Here is a 15,260-nt window from a genome sequence, read left to right on the forward strand (position 1 = left end):
ACGAAAAATATAAAAAAAACGAATATAAATTTAGAAAACTATAAAATATTTCTTAATATTATTTAATAATTAAAAACAACCCAAAATTTTATTTAATCTTTATAATAATAAATAGGGTAAACTACTCAAATGATCAATTTTATTAACTGTCACGTCAACACTTCTATCAAATGTTAACGACAAGTGGCTTGATTGAAACCACTTAAATAGTTATGTAATCATATTGATAAAATTAAAAGTATGACAATTATATTAACACCAACCCATAGTAACTGTCATTTGAGTAGTGTCCTAATAAATATGAATTTACTTTAGAAAAATACATGCACAAGATAAATACTTGCGCCCTAATATATATTTACATGAATACGTACACAAATAGAACGGGGCGATGACAACATTAATGACACTCATGTGTTGCATCTTAACTTCACTGTTTAATAAAGGAGTGAAGTAAGATCATATAAACTCCCTTAGTAATATATTTTATTTTTTCCTTACGATTTTAAAGTCTCTTCTTGATTATTCTGAATCGACCCGCGTCACACACCTAGTTTTGGTGGATGAGTCTCTCAACAAGGATTTTCTGTATACACAATGACTCGAACTCGAGACCTTACTTGAGCGATATCAAGCTACTTACCACTTGAACCAACTCTGTTCATCTTTAGTAATATTTTTTTTTCACTTAACGTGGGATTCTTATATCTAGAAACAAAAATGATACAATAGAACTATTTTTTTTTATAATCGTTTCTAGAAAACTTGCCTGCTTGCGTTGACAATTGAACTTTTTTTATTTGAATGTTTCAATTTCATCCTTAAATTATTACTCGCATTTTAAATTATTATAAACTTTTAAACATTCTAATTGCATCCCTAAACTATGATCTTCTTTCTAAATTGGTCCTCAAACTTTTGAATATTTCAATTTCATCTCCAAATTAATCCAAATATGTAATTAATTTTAACCATAATTTAACTTAAATTGTTTTTCAAACATATAACATATAACTTGGCCTAATGATTTTATTAACAGGGGATGTGATAGTATACATATATTTTGGGATAGAATTGGAATGTTCAAAAGTTTAGGGACCAATTTAGAACAAAGGTCATAGTTTGAGGATGAAATTGAAATATTTAAAAGTTTGATGATTAATTTAAAATGACAGTCATAGAGTCATAGTTTAGATATGAAATTGAAATATTAAAAGTTTAGAGACCAATTTAAGATAAGAGTCATATTTCGAAGACATATGATGCAATTAACTCTTTTTATTAATATAATTTGCTTGTCAAACTTTATTTCAGATTTTAATAAATTATAGTTAAAAATTAGGATATAAAATTATAAAATTTTAAAAGATATAAAATTATATTACTAACGAAAAATATAACAAATTTCTAAGTTATATAAAAGTTTTAAAATCTTAGAGACGGACGTCGAGTTTTTTAGGAGGTTTCATCATGCCCTCTTAGAGCTTCATTTCGAGGAAGGAGCGCCTCTTTGTCCCGAGACCGGCCGGAAGTTTCCGGTTAATAAGGGAATTCGAATATGCTTTACTTGAGGACGAGGTTTGAGAAAATGGTTGGTGGTGGTTGATACTGCTTCGATTGGGCATTGTGGGTTTTGGTTAAGGTTTTAATTCGCTCTTTTGTGCTTGATTTTCTTTTTGAGTTTGTATGGTATCCAATTGTGTTTTTAATATTAATGGTTGTGATATCATATAGTGAAATGAGCTTTGAATCTTCGTTCTGCGATTCAAACACAATATCTACCAACCTTTACGATTTTGGGAAAATTTGTATACAAAAGTCAATGTCTAAAATGAAATTATTCTAACAATTGAATAGTACACGCGGTGCTGTGAGACAAAGCCAAAGAGATTGGGTAGAAAACTGTTACAACTAGTGATGGACATAAATCGAATTTTTAGTCTTTCATTCGACTCGATTTTTAAAATAAAATTCACATATTATCCGTTACAAATAGAGTTAGATCGGTCCAAGTTTGGATCTTGTGCCGCACCAACACATGAAACAACAGAAGAAGATAAACAAAGTGAAATTAAAGAATCAAATGAAGAAGACATCGAAACTCCCCATGCTATAGTTCTAGCTTGAAAATGTCTTTTCCACAACATTAGTTTCGGTCCATTCTAATGATGATGTTAAGTACAGGATGAGGGTAAAGATTGTTGGGATTTCAGTTGATGCAGTTTATACGGCTAACGTGAATGCTCCACCTGGTGTCGAAATCATTGTTTCGCCGAGTAAGCTTGAATTCATCGCTGTGAACCAGATGCTGAGCTATGAGATTACGTTTGCAAGTGAGGGTATGGCATTGCATCGCAAGGACTCAATCGATCGACGGAGTTCATCTTGTGAGTTCCAGTGCTGTTAGGTGGCTTCAGGGACTCCCAAGATACCATCTGATTCGCAGATTCTAGTGTGTTAATAAATTTGGGGAGGACCCTTGTTTTGCAAATGGCTATGCTTTTTCATTGTATTAAGGAATTCTAACATGACTGGCGTGTGATTCGCAATAGCGTTCAACAACAGTGAATCTAAGTGGGGTTGACAATGTTAGAAAATGTTTCCTTCTTCAATAATTGCATTACTTAGTTTGTATGAAAGCAAATTCATAAATTGGATAAGTATTTACCCGCGAGAGTTCGAATATCTCAGGCGTCGGAAATTTAATTTTTTGTACATTCAATTAAAATAATGCGTAAATGGGTTAAATACCTATGAGTTAAATACTTAAATCTATAATTTAGGTCAAGGCAAGCAGATCAATTATTATTATGTTAATGATATTCTTTTTCTCTCAACATTTTTTTTATTTATTTTACTTTTTAGTCTTAAAGTTGATAAAATAATTATTTTGTTACAAATCTATAAAATATTCTTTTACAAATTTAATAATAAAAAATATCCGAATACTAGTTAGTGTAACTGCCCCTTTATTATTTATCACGTGCTGTATTAATCTGCACGAAACTAGTCAATGTTTGTAACTAACATATTAATATTCATTTCAAATAAAAAATTGAGGCTCATGGGGCCCACGTGTGCCTCTCCAACAGTCGGCACTTGGCATCTACCTAACTAACACCTTCTGAAATGGCGCCTAAGCTCCGTCTGCTTCTGGGGACTTATGTTGCTTTGAATTACTAAACCACCCTTATTATCCTGTAATCTCATAAAAAATATTTATTTAATTAGAGTTTGATTTTTCTATAGAAATTTTATTTTGGTTTTAATATTTTGTTTATGTAAATTGTTATCTAATGTGATAAAAAAAATTAAATTATATATATATATATATATATATATTATAGATTTAATTTAATTAAATTATGAACTTATTGAACGTGATCAATAATGTAAAGATTTCAAATTCGGACAACTGTATTTTTCGAATGTATTTTGACAATGATTAAGACACTATGTTAATTTTGTCTATTTATAATATTTTAATTAAAAAATTTATTTAATAAATATCATATTATTCATCACTTAAATCAAAAATAAAAAATAACTACAATTATTGATAAAAATTAAAACATTTTAAGTTTTATTTGAAATAATGATTTCTTATTATGAAATTAATTATTTACATGTATTTTTAATAAAATAAAATAAAATATTTTATTGTTATTGTTATTGTTATTTTATTGTCATTTAATTAGGTTGATTGTTTTCTTTGTAAAGAATTGTTTCTAAATTAAAAATTAATAACATATTGAAATTAAAACATTTTTTTCATATTTTTTTGTATTCATATCATTTTACTTAAATTCAATGGTTATTAAAATAAGAAAAAATTGAATTAAAAAATAAATATGAAAATATTTATTTTCAAATTATAAAAAAAATAAAAATCCATAAAAGTAAAAATGATTGAAACACAAATATATATAAAGAAAACAAAGTTAAAGGAGAGCACAAGGTTCTTAATCTTGAGGTCGTGGGATCGAGTCCCATGGAGGGCATTTCATAATTTAAAGGTCTCCTACAGAAGCTGCTCTCAACCTAGTGTTGGGGACAGCCTATTATCTCACCTCCCTCTTACCCCATTATATATGGGAACAAAGACAGCCATTTACAGTTAAAGGGCAACCATGGAAAAAAAGAGAGGTAGGCAATTGCAAGGAAAGCCCTATGTCCATCCAACTTGACTTTTTCTCCTTGTTATTCTATTATTCAATGGAAATAAAAACGTGTTTTAAATAAAATATAAAATAATAATAATTAAATGATGAAGAAACCAGGAAAACTCACAGCTAATCAGGTTCAAATACATGGCGTGAGAGACATTTGTGGAAACTTGCTTCTCCTCCTCATATTTCTTCCTGTCTTGCTCCTTTTAAGGCAAAAACATATGTACCATCCTGAATCTTTGATGTTTCAGTAGATTTTTTGACAGACAAATCATTTTCCATTCCAGATCTTGTAAGAAATTCGACGGTGATTTTCAGACAACAAACAGGAGAAGAAACAAGGGAGCAGAATGTCTAATTAGGGCAGAAGTCTTGACAGAGCAAGCTTTGTCAATCTTCTAAGCCAGTACTTGAAAGAAAAGAGGAATCTTGGGGATTTCAGCGTTGGAATCTCTTCAAAACCTGATGCTAAAGGTACCTTTTTTTTTGTTAGCTTTTCTATTGGTATAATGGGGGCTTTTGGTTGATTGTCAAAGATTTGTTTCCTTTTTGTCATGTGGGTGTTTTAGAAAGAAAGAAAGTTCTCAGGTTTGAGAAGAAGGATGGTTATAATATTCATGATTGGTTTTATTTGCAGGGAAACAAGCAAAGACAATGAATCTTTTGTCCTCCATGGTTGATTCTTCAGAGAGTTCAAGACCAAATCTCTTGTCACCTACATCAAATGTGAAGCTGCAGATTCTTCCAGGCAGCTTTGGTGCCACGGTTCCAAGGAAGACACCATAACAGACAGTTCTCAGGTGTGTTTGTGTTTTGTTTTCCGGTGAACAACATGTATGAACTTTGAGACAACGTGTATGAACTAGGAATGTTTGTTTTGTCGGTGTAGGAAACGGGTAGCAGGGGAAACAAGAATGCTCAGCTGACCATATTTTTCAATGGCCAAGTGGTGTATACAACGATTTCCCTCCGGACAAGGTGAAGGAAATCATGGCCTTAGCTAACCAAGGAAGCTCAACTACATGCACCGATGTATGTTTCCGACCCCACCATGGAAAAACCGAGCTCTAACGTCGATAAAATCGATACCGATATCCTGACTTGAACGTCGCCTCCGCAACTGCGATTACTCCGGCTCAGGACACTTCGGTTGAGCAACGTCAATACGGTGGTTCGGATTTGCAGATCGCGCGAGAAGGAATTCACTTCACAGTTCTTCGAGAAGAGAAAAGACAGGTAGAGATTTTAAGTTGTTCATATTCGACCTTGTTGCTCTTCACTACAATATTGTTGAATGGTATCTCACTGAATTGATGCTGCATTGTTTTCAGGGCGGCTGCAGAGCACCGTACCAGTCGAACAACAACCGAGTCTCGCTGCCTCCGTCTAACCCGACGGAAACAAGCCGTCGTGCGAGGAAGGTCGATCATCAAAAGACACACCCAAGAGGCATGATCTCAATTTATAGTCTATATAGAGAGTTCAATATGTTGTAACTTCGTTATACCTTTTAGTGATTATATGCACAAGGATGCTAAATTATTAACTATTGTCGCTCGCCATTTTTTTTTTACTTTTTACCAATATGTTTCTTTTTTTTAACTAATCTGACACAACTGAATTGAGATCTGATTTCCCCCCTCTTTTCATGCAACTTTAATCCATTGGTACTTATTTTATCATATACGAAAAAAAAATCGTAATTAATCAAATCCTTTAACCCCAAATTATTTATATATATTCAAATTGATTCAAAATAAATATCAAATTAAGTTAAAATCTACGCCATTCAATTATGATTAGGTTTTTCTCATATATTATTTCTATTAAAAATCTAGTTATTTTATTAAATGATAATAATTTTTAAATATTTGCATTATAATATCGTATATTTAATTTTTATATAGTATATTATACATGTGTAAAGAAAAATAACACAAAGAATTAAAAAAAATAGGTCTAGCCAATCCTGGGCCTCAATGTTGGAGTCCGGTTTCAGCCATTTCTGTTTCTAAATGGGTCTATTTCTTTGTCAGGCTTCTTTGTCCAAATATCACCTAACTAATAATTCTTTTTTTTTAACCAAACATTAATTTTAAATCAATTCTTAAAATGACACTCATTTGATCAAACCACTATCAAGTGTACTTTAATGTTTAATTAGATAATTAGATCATTTGACAAGTACACTTTTACTTTTTATCTTAAGGGGTTTAGGTTTAAAATATAGAGTACATAATTCAATATGTGTTAGATCCACTTACACCTAGTGTGAAACTTTTAGTTTTACACCTTTTTATGATCGTTAGATGAAAAAAATCAAAGGTTGAGATTAACTCATTATTTTTTCTCAGTGAATATCTTCACATTTCATAATGTTAATCATAGCCTTTGATTTTCCCTCATCCAATGATCCTAAAAAGTGTAAAACTAAAAAGTTTTATACTATGTAATTGGCTCTGCCCGTTTAAGATTTTAAGATTTAAAAATAGATTTTAAAATTTAAATAAATATATATATATAAACTTACACAATTTATATATCAAAAAAATTATTCTTTTAATTTATACACACTGATTTTACACACTGCACATGTAAAAAATACTAAATAAAAAGTTTGAACCACAAATAAAATGCATATATATATATTAACTATAATTACCAACAGGGGTTGGTTCAAGTAGTAAGTAGCTTGATATCGCTTAAGCAATGTCTCAAGTATGAGTCCTTTTGTATGCAAAAGATTCTTATTGGGAGACTCATCCACGAAAACCAAGTATGCAATGCAGCTAAGAGGACAACTAAAAAAATATAATAACTATAATTAAAATACGTGCAATTATTTTCATACTTATTAATATATCAATATATTAAATCTATAACTTAAGTTGAAAGTTAAAAACTATAAAAGCAATTTAATATAATAGACTTTTAAAGTTTTTACATTTTATTAATTAAACATTAAGTCATACATTTCAATCAACAATCTCTACAACAGAGGATTAAAAACTCTAAATTTACATCTTCCCTCCCCCCAACTTATAGATTCAATAACTAGTAATAGTATACAATTCTCCTTTCCTTTCTCTTTTTTATAATATAATATAATAAATGGTGAATCTGAAGTTTCATAACCTTATTCCTATAAATAATTATATATTCCGTTAGAACCTGCAGTTATCTTACCAGCCTTTTATAATAGGGTAAACTACATATTTAATGCTCACATTATTACTTTTATTTTATTTTGGTGTCTAAATTTTATTTTTTCTAAAATCATGCATAACGTTTAGTTTATATTTCAATTTAGTATTCCACCGTTAAAAAATTATCATAACTTCTAATGTGACTTTTTTCAATGATGATGTGATATTATCTGATGATAATATATCAATGTTTACCGTTAAATTCTTAATGACGAGAATCAAAATGAAACTTAAACTAAAACATTTGATATACATTTGATATGATTTAAAAAAAAAAATGTTAGATATTAAAACTGTAATTTAGATAATAAACATGCAGTTATCATTTATAATATTAAAATAAAAGGAAAAAGACACGTGCAAACGTGGCTTTGTTATATTTGCCGTTAGCAAAACACAAGGAATATAGAGTGGTAAGTTTATCTTTCCCCTTTCCTCAATATGATCCCGCTATAAATACATACATTTTTGGAACCACTCGTATCCCCTTCCACTCTTGAGGGGCCTCTTCTATTTTTCCAGTTTTTCTTTTCTTTTATTTTTTTCTTCAAAATTTTCTTCTCTCACTTTCTCGAGGCCTCCCATCCTTTGAACCCTAGCTGGAGGAAAAAAGGAACATAAATTTCTTGCAAACCAGACACCTCGATTAAATTATTCCCCAGTAAATCGCCGAGAAAAAAAAGAAAAAATGCAGCACCAGAGGATGAAGCAACAGCAACAAGCCTTGATGCAACAAGCTCTTCTTCAACAACAGTCTCTTTATCACCCTGGCATCTTAGCTCCTGCTCAGGTTTCTCCGCTATTTTTTTTGTTTCTTTATCTCTTTTATGCCTTCGATTTTTTTGTCAATTTCTATTTTAGTCGGTTATTGACGTATATTCCCGTATTTAGGGACTTCTTGTGTTTTTATATCGTATTTTGATCTTCGAGCTCGTGTTTGCTCACTTCTTTGTGATTGATTCGTAGAGCTTGAGTAGTTTGATAACTTTATGTGGTGATGGCTTTTTTCATAGTTTGCTCGAATTTGGTGGATTTGTTTCTATTTTGCTGATTTGAGAGCTTTGAATGTGTGTGTTTTTTTGTTCATTAATAGTTATCTTTCTTCTTTTTGTTTGTCGGAAAGTTGAATTATTTGCATTTAGGTTGACTAAGTCTGTGTCTTTAATTGCTCTTGATGCAAACTGAAGCTCATAATTTTGGTTAAATTTGATGAGATTGTTTTGTTTCTTAGTATTTACTTTTTCAATGCGTGAAATTCCAGTGTTGTTATTTCTCGTATATGAAATTGCAGCCCTCATGCTGAAAGTTTTTGCTTTGGTGTTTTCTTTCTCATTAACTTGTGTTTCTTACCTCTTTGGTTTTATTTTGTCCACTTTAATCGAAAGCTACACGTTGTTTTGCAAATGTTGAGAAATGATTAAATAAGTTTTAGGTAAACTTAGTTGCCATTTTTCTTTCACACTCCTATAATCAATCAATTAATCAATCAATCTATTTGTATATGTGTGTATGTATGTATCTATCTATATGTATCTCCTGTTTCTAATATTAGGAAAGAACGTCTAAAATCTCTCTCTCCCCCCCCCCACCCAAGAGTCCAAGTTGTGGAGCATAAAACTGGTTCCTGAATCATTGCGGGTCTTTAAGTTTATAACTTATAGTCCTCTGATATATCATCATGAGCAAATTTAAAAAGTATATGAAAACTTTCAGTGTGTTGTCCGTTTGTCAAAGTTAGATTTCTGGCAGACCTCTTTGTTTGAATTTTATAGAACAACGGGTATTTTTTATCAATTTGGAGGTGGGTTCAAACTTAAAAAGAATTTTGAGTTGCATTTATCCTTTACTGACATGCAGACTACAGTTCTGCTGGAAGCATGTTGTACTTAGATTAGGCGGAAACTCTTTGCTATTCTTGTCACTGAAAAAAAAAACAAAGGTGAAAAAAAGATCATGGTTAAAGCAAGAAGCATGTTGCCTATTTTTTCATTAAGTTGAAAGTATCAGTGAGCTTGGAGAAGTGATGTTCTCATTTCTGATGGTTATCTCTTAGGTTGACTGTTGGATACCTCATAGAACTCAATATTCATTTCTGGTTTTGAATGCTTTAGAATTTGGTTCAGTGGAAGGGACTTTTCTGTACATCATTTCTTCTTCCTCTTTTTTATTCTCTCTCAATTTTTTTCTTTTAATTTTGCAGATAGAGCCAATTCCAAGTGGAAATCTGCCTCCTGGTTTTGATCCAAGTACTTGCCGCAGTGTGAGTGTTTGCTTAAATTTTCTCTTTTGTTGTTTTATATTTGTGTATGTTATTTCCCTTCTGCTAAAACAACTGTACAAGTTGCTTTTATGCTTGTGATTATATCATTGGAGACACTTTTCCTCCATGAATCTGGTGATTAAAAAATGTTTCCAATGTCCTTAGTGCAAAATTTTAAGCTAATGGCTTCTTTGGTTGATAGCTTAATGGTTTTGGGAATTTGATAGATACTTGTATGTTGTTGCATCTTTCGAACAACTCAGAAAGTTACTTGTAGCCTTCTATTTATTTATCTATTTAGTTTTTGAGAAACTGCAGGTATGTGGAAACATACATACACAGGTGACTGAACCACTACTTCAAGAGGTTTTTGCAAGTACTGGTCCTGTTGAAGGTTGCAAGCTTGTCAGAAAGGACAAGGTATTATTTTCAATATTGCACCTTTTTTTTATCTATCTGAAATTGTGAGGGTGTTCTAATGATTATCTTTATTGCATGGTATTTTTCTTTGTTTCCTTTAGCCTTTTGATTTTCTTTTGTTTCCTTTAGCCTTTTGATTTTCTTTTGTTTCTTTACTCTACTTGAGCAGTCATCATATGGATTTGTCCACTACTTCGATCGTAGATCAGCAGCTCTTGCTATTTGTCTAAAATGGAAGGCACTTGTAAGTATTAACTTTTTCATCTCCCTCTTTATTTTGAGTGTGCATTTCCATCATATAATTCAATCTGCAGGTTTGGACAGCCGATCAAGGTCAATTGGGCATATGCTAGTGGTCAGAGAGAAGATACATCAGGTTTGCTGAAGCTTATATTTATGGTGTGCTGGCGACTATTTCTTTTCATAATTATGCTGTTTGATAGTATCATAACCTGTGCAGGTCACTTCAACATTTTTGTTGGGGATCTCAGTCCCGAAGTTACTGATGCAACGCTGTTTGCTTGTTTTTCTGTCTATCCTAGTTGTTCGTAAGTGTTCTCTTTTTAATCTCGATTTCCGTAGATGCTTGACGTTGTAACTTTTCAAAACTAAATCCTAGACTATTATAATTGCAAATTTTTTAGTTAGTAAACCTTAATTAGTGTTTTTCGTGTTAAAATGATACAACATTGATTTATTGGTGTCAAAGTGAATAACAAACCTGTACGTCTTTACTGATTTAAGGGATTCAAGGGTTATGTGGGATCAGAAAACTGGGCGTTCAAGAGGATTTGGGTTTGTTTTCATTCCGCAACCAGCAGGTGCTGTTCCTTGGTTAAGTTTGCGGTGACTGTGTCTCTTCTATTATAATGTTGTTTCATCTAATGATGTTCATTTCCCCCCCTTCTCTGTTCAGGAAGCACAAGTGCAATTAATGACTTAAGTGGTAAGATTGATGTCTTCACTAGTCAGTAGGTTTGAGCTCATCAAATAAAGCTTTGATTTATATCTGTAATAAAATTTTCTTTCATATTCTTCACATGTTGTGATAATAGGTTGCTGAAATAGTAAACTAAAAATAAAAAATGTCTTTTCTATTATTATGCCATTCCTTAAATTTTCTGTAAAATCACCATGCGTAGAGTATTTATTCATTAAATTGTTTGTGGTTGCGCTGTAAGAATTGTATTTAGCTCTGATTTTTTAGATGAATTATCACTTGCGTGAATTCTTATTATTGACATTGCAGTCAATTTCAATCTTGCTTTTAATTTATACTTTTAGGGAAGTGGCTTGGCAGTCGACAAATTCGTTGTAACTGGGCAACAAAGGGTGCTACTGGCAATGATGACAAGCAGAGCTCTGATGCCAAAAGTGTGGTGGAACTAACCCATGGCTCATCCGGTGCCCTTTTTTTTGTTGCAAATCATCATCTTTTATTCAAAAGAATCAAACATTTATGATAATTATTATCTTTTATTCAAAAGAATCAAACATTATGATAATCATAATCTTTTGTTCAATGCAAACCCCATAACTATTAGTACTTCATTTTATTTAACCTATTATGATCTTTATTTTTGTGCCAAATGCGAAATTAATGTACATCTATTACCTTGGTATGCAGAGGAGGCTAAAGAGACAACCAATAGTGAGGGTCCTGAGAATAATCCTCAATATACTACGGTTTACGTGGGCAATCTTGCTCCAGAGCAAGTGACACTTTCCAACTGCTCTTCTATTTATTGCACATTCAAGCTATTCTGGAATGGGTGCTACATTTTTCAAACAAAAAAAAGAAAAAAAGGAATGGGTGCTACAAAGCATTATGAGTTACCTTCATAGGACAAGTGAAATGGGTTTGAACAATCTGGAGTATAAAGAATAATTGATCTTTTACCTCGATTCAAGCTTTTCAACTGTTTTTGGTGTGAGTTTTGAACCATGTAGGGGAAATGTTTTTGGTATTTGACACTGAGAACTACTCTCTGATAAGGTTTTTACTGTGTGAGATTTGGTCGTGTTCTGAAAGCTCCAGTGTCTTTATACTGTTAAGCATCTTATGTTCTCCATTAAAACCAATTATTTTTCATTACTGCAGGTCACCCAACATGAACTCCATCGTCACTTCCATTCTCTTGGTGCTGGGGTCATTGAGGAGGTTCGGGTTCAGCGTGATAAAGGCTTTGGCTTTGTGAGATACAGTACTCATGGTGAGGCAGCTTTGGCCATTCAGATGGGGAACACTCAGTCATTCCTATTTGGCAAGCAAATAAAGGTTTGTCATGTAACATAATGTGTATTTTTTTACCTTCGGATGAGGTGTTCTTTTCCACTGGGTATTACGTTCATTGAATCATTGACCCGTAAATATACTGAAACGAGTCATACTGAGAGGTTTTGATGATTGTGGGATGGTTGATGTTTCTTAGATTCAATCTTGTAGTTTTCAACTCCTTGAAATTGACATCTTTAATTTGTTTGTGCAGTGTTCTTGGGGCAGCAAGCCCACACCACGGGACAAGCTCAATCCGCTTCCCCACCTGCAGCACCTTTACTCAGCCTTTCAGCCACTGACCTTTTAGCTTACGAGCGGCAACTTGCCATGAACAAAATGGGTGTTCATGCCCTAATGCACCCTCAGGAGCAGCATCTCAAGCCGGGAACAATGGGAATGGGTGCTGCTGGAGGAAGCCAGGCAATATATGATGGGGGATTTCAGAATGTGGCTGCGGCCCAGCAGCTAATGTACTATCAGTGAACATATAAAGAAATAAAGTGTTTGTGGTAATATCCTTATTTCCTGCATTTGTGGGTTTTAATTCGAGTTCAAAGTAGAAGGCTTTTAGTGTTTTAATTCCAGATTATATTCGAGTTCTAAAATTTGTCTACTAGGAAGCTTCTTAATGTGTTTTCTCCTTAAGGTTTGGATGTTTGAGCATATTTGGTACTCTCTACTTTTACATACCCAGATGGTAACCTCCATGTTAATGGTTAATTATGACGATATAGGGCATGACTTATAAGTTTGACTTCATGTTTTTAGTGACTTTTATACAATTTATGAATTCTGATTGATTAATTGTAACATTTATTGCAAGTGATGTGATATTTAAAGGCTTGGCATTGGCACTTGAATCCCCTCTTTTCAAAACAAAATTAGTTTCTAAATCTTCCCCAAATAACTTCATTTATGTTATACATTGATTGCATGTAAAGGCATTGAGAAAATTTTATCTCATGATACTAAAAAAAGTTTATCAGGTACAGTGTACATAGAAATATTTGTGACAATGTTAATAACATTGTTAAAGCATTGAGGCAAGGTGCTGCTCATGTTTGTTCTGACATGGCTCCTAGTAATTTCCTTCACACTAGAACAGCCAGAGAGGGCCATTGTGAGTTCAAGCTCATCTTTAAGCATTTCAAGCACTCGTTTCACTCCATATTCCCCTTTTGCTGTGAGTCCGAACACGACTGCCTTCCCACCTGGAAAACGCCATTAGCACACAAAGTTCTCTTATAGATCTGTCATAAACTCATAAAAATTATTAGCATAAGAGAGTCCGATAACAAAACATGGGATTTATTTCCTAGATGAAGTTTTAGATGGGAGTTTAAGAGCTTACTAGGACAGCCTGAGCACCAATAGCCATTGCCTTGAAAATGTCTGTTCCTCGCCGTATTCCTCCATCAACAAAACAGGAACTTTTCCTCTAACAGCAAGAACCACCTGTGACCTCAATGAGGACAAAATTGACAGATGATCTATATTCTTAACTAACTTGGAATGTATAAAATTCTAGATCTGCAACTATGCAACAGCCACCAACTATAGTGAGTAGAGCACCTCTTCCAGAACAGAAATGGTAGCAAGAGAATAATCCAGCTGCCGACCTCCATGATTGGAGACGATAATCCCAGCAACACCTACTTCCAGGGACTTTATTGCTGTTAGTTCAAGTTATTCAATTAGCAGACAAGCCAAGAGGAACGTACGGACACAAATAAGTAAGAGAGAGAGATACTCTTCTAATAAGCAGAAAAGGAGAGGAATAATTTTATTGCCTGGACCTTACCATCTTCACGAGTAAGCACCCCTTGATCAATTGGCAAGTTTTTGTAATAGATTTCAACCATGTGATGTCCTGCAAAAATACAGAATGTAATGCTAAACAAATAACTACTGGAATCATGGCTCTCGTGTTAACCCCCGTCTTCCTCATCAACATCAACATTAAGAGAGGAAAAATGTCCATTTAGATATATATGCGGCCTAAAGTGAGTGTTTAAGTCAACAAGTAAAAAGTTTACCAACAACAAGTGTAACTTCGGACTTGTGGGTGGTTGAAAAATAACATTCCCGAGCCGAGAACCATAGGAAAGTCACTTTTTACTTAAACCTCAAGCAAGAGCGGAACCTCTATATCATAGAAATATATGATGAGATAATTTGGATTATTCACATATTGTTACCTCCCAGAAAGAAGCGTCAAGAGTCCACTGGCCAGAGCTTCCAAACCTGAACCACCTTCCTGTAAAAATTATTACAGGTAATGCATATAAGAACATCAAACAGTCGTGAGTGATGAATCCATATCTTTCTTTTTATCAATTTCCTTCAACTATACAAAAATGGGACAGGTTCGATAAGCCAAATATTCTGTTCGAGTATAGATTCGACATTGTATCTGGGAAAATAAGGCCGAACAAAATAGAAAAGCACAAGAAAATAAGGATTCAGTACTTAGTTCATGTAGAATGTAGTCGAGTATTAAATAAGTTCTGCCTTGTATTTAAGAGTATTTTATGTTTATCTACTTAGGAGATAGTTAGACATCCATTAAGTTGTTTAGATAAGTAGAACTCTAATGTAAACACTAACCTAATAGGACTCTACACAGCCTTTTTAATCAGGCAATTTTCTGTAAGCTTTTTATGAATGAGAATTCAGAAAGAGTGAAACTCTTCTTAACACATCTTTTTCGCTTAATCTTTCAGTTCATTGTATTCGACTGAGATGCCTAAGACCTAGTTTTTCATGTACTACAAGTCTACGAGTCACAATAAGAATTTATCATGTTAAAACTAGTACCGTATTTTATCTCGGTTATATCAAGCAGAATAATCTAAAAAGGTAAGCAGATGAATCTAAGTTAATGAATTGGATGGGGACTACTCTACTACAGAAATAAATTTATTTGG

The 15,260-nt window shown here is 32.9% G+C and overlaps 1 long non-coding RNA gene and 2 pseudogenes across 1 annotated transcript; 2 read left to right on the forward strand and 1 right to left on the reverse strand.

Moving 5' to 3' along the window:
- Positions 1–4,285: 4,285 nt before the first annotated feature.
- Positions 4,286–4,919, forward strand: LOC120191825. Its single transcript, XR_005522734.1, has 3 exons — positions 4,286–4,363; positions 4,436–4,643; positions 4,807–4,919. It is a non-coding gene; the product is annotated as an uncharacterized LOC120191825 (long non-coding RNA).
- Positions 4,920–7,858: 2,939 nt separating this feature from the next.
- On the forward strand, positions 7,859–12,915 carry LOC120191650 (annotated as a pseudogene).
- Positions 12,916–13,629: 714 nt separating this feature from the next.
- On the reverse strand, positions 13,630–14,590 carry LOC120191659 (annotated as a pseudogene).
- Between the last annotated feature and the right edge of the window lie 670 nt (positions 14,591–15,260).

The sequence above is a fragment of the Hibiscus syriacus genome, unplaced genomic scaffold (genome assembly GCF_006381635.1).
Source record: "Hibiscus syriacus cultivar Baekdansim isolate YM2019G1 unplaced genomic scaffold, ASM638163v2 tig00004159_pilon, whole genome shotgun sequence".
In the NCBI taxonomy this organism is placed as follows: Eukaryota; Viridiplantae; Streptophyta; class Magnoliopsida; order Malvales; family Malvaceae; genus Hibiscus; species Hibiscus syriacus.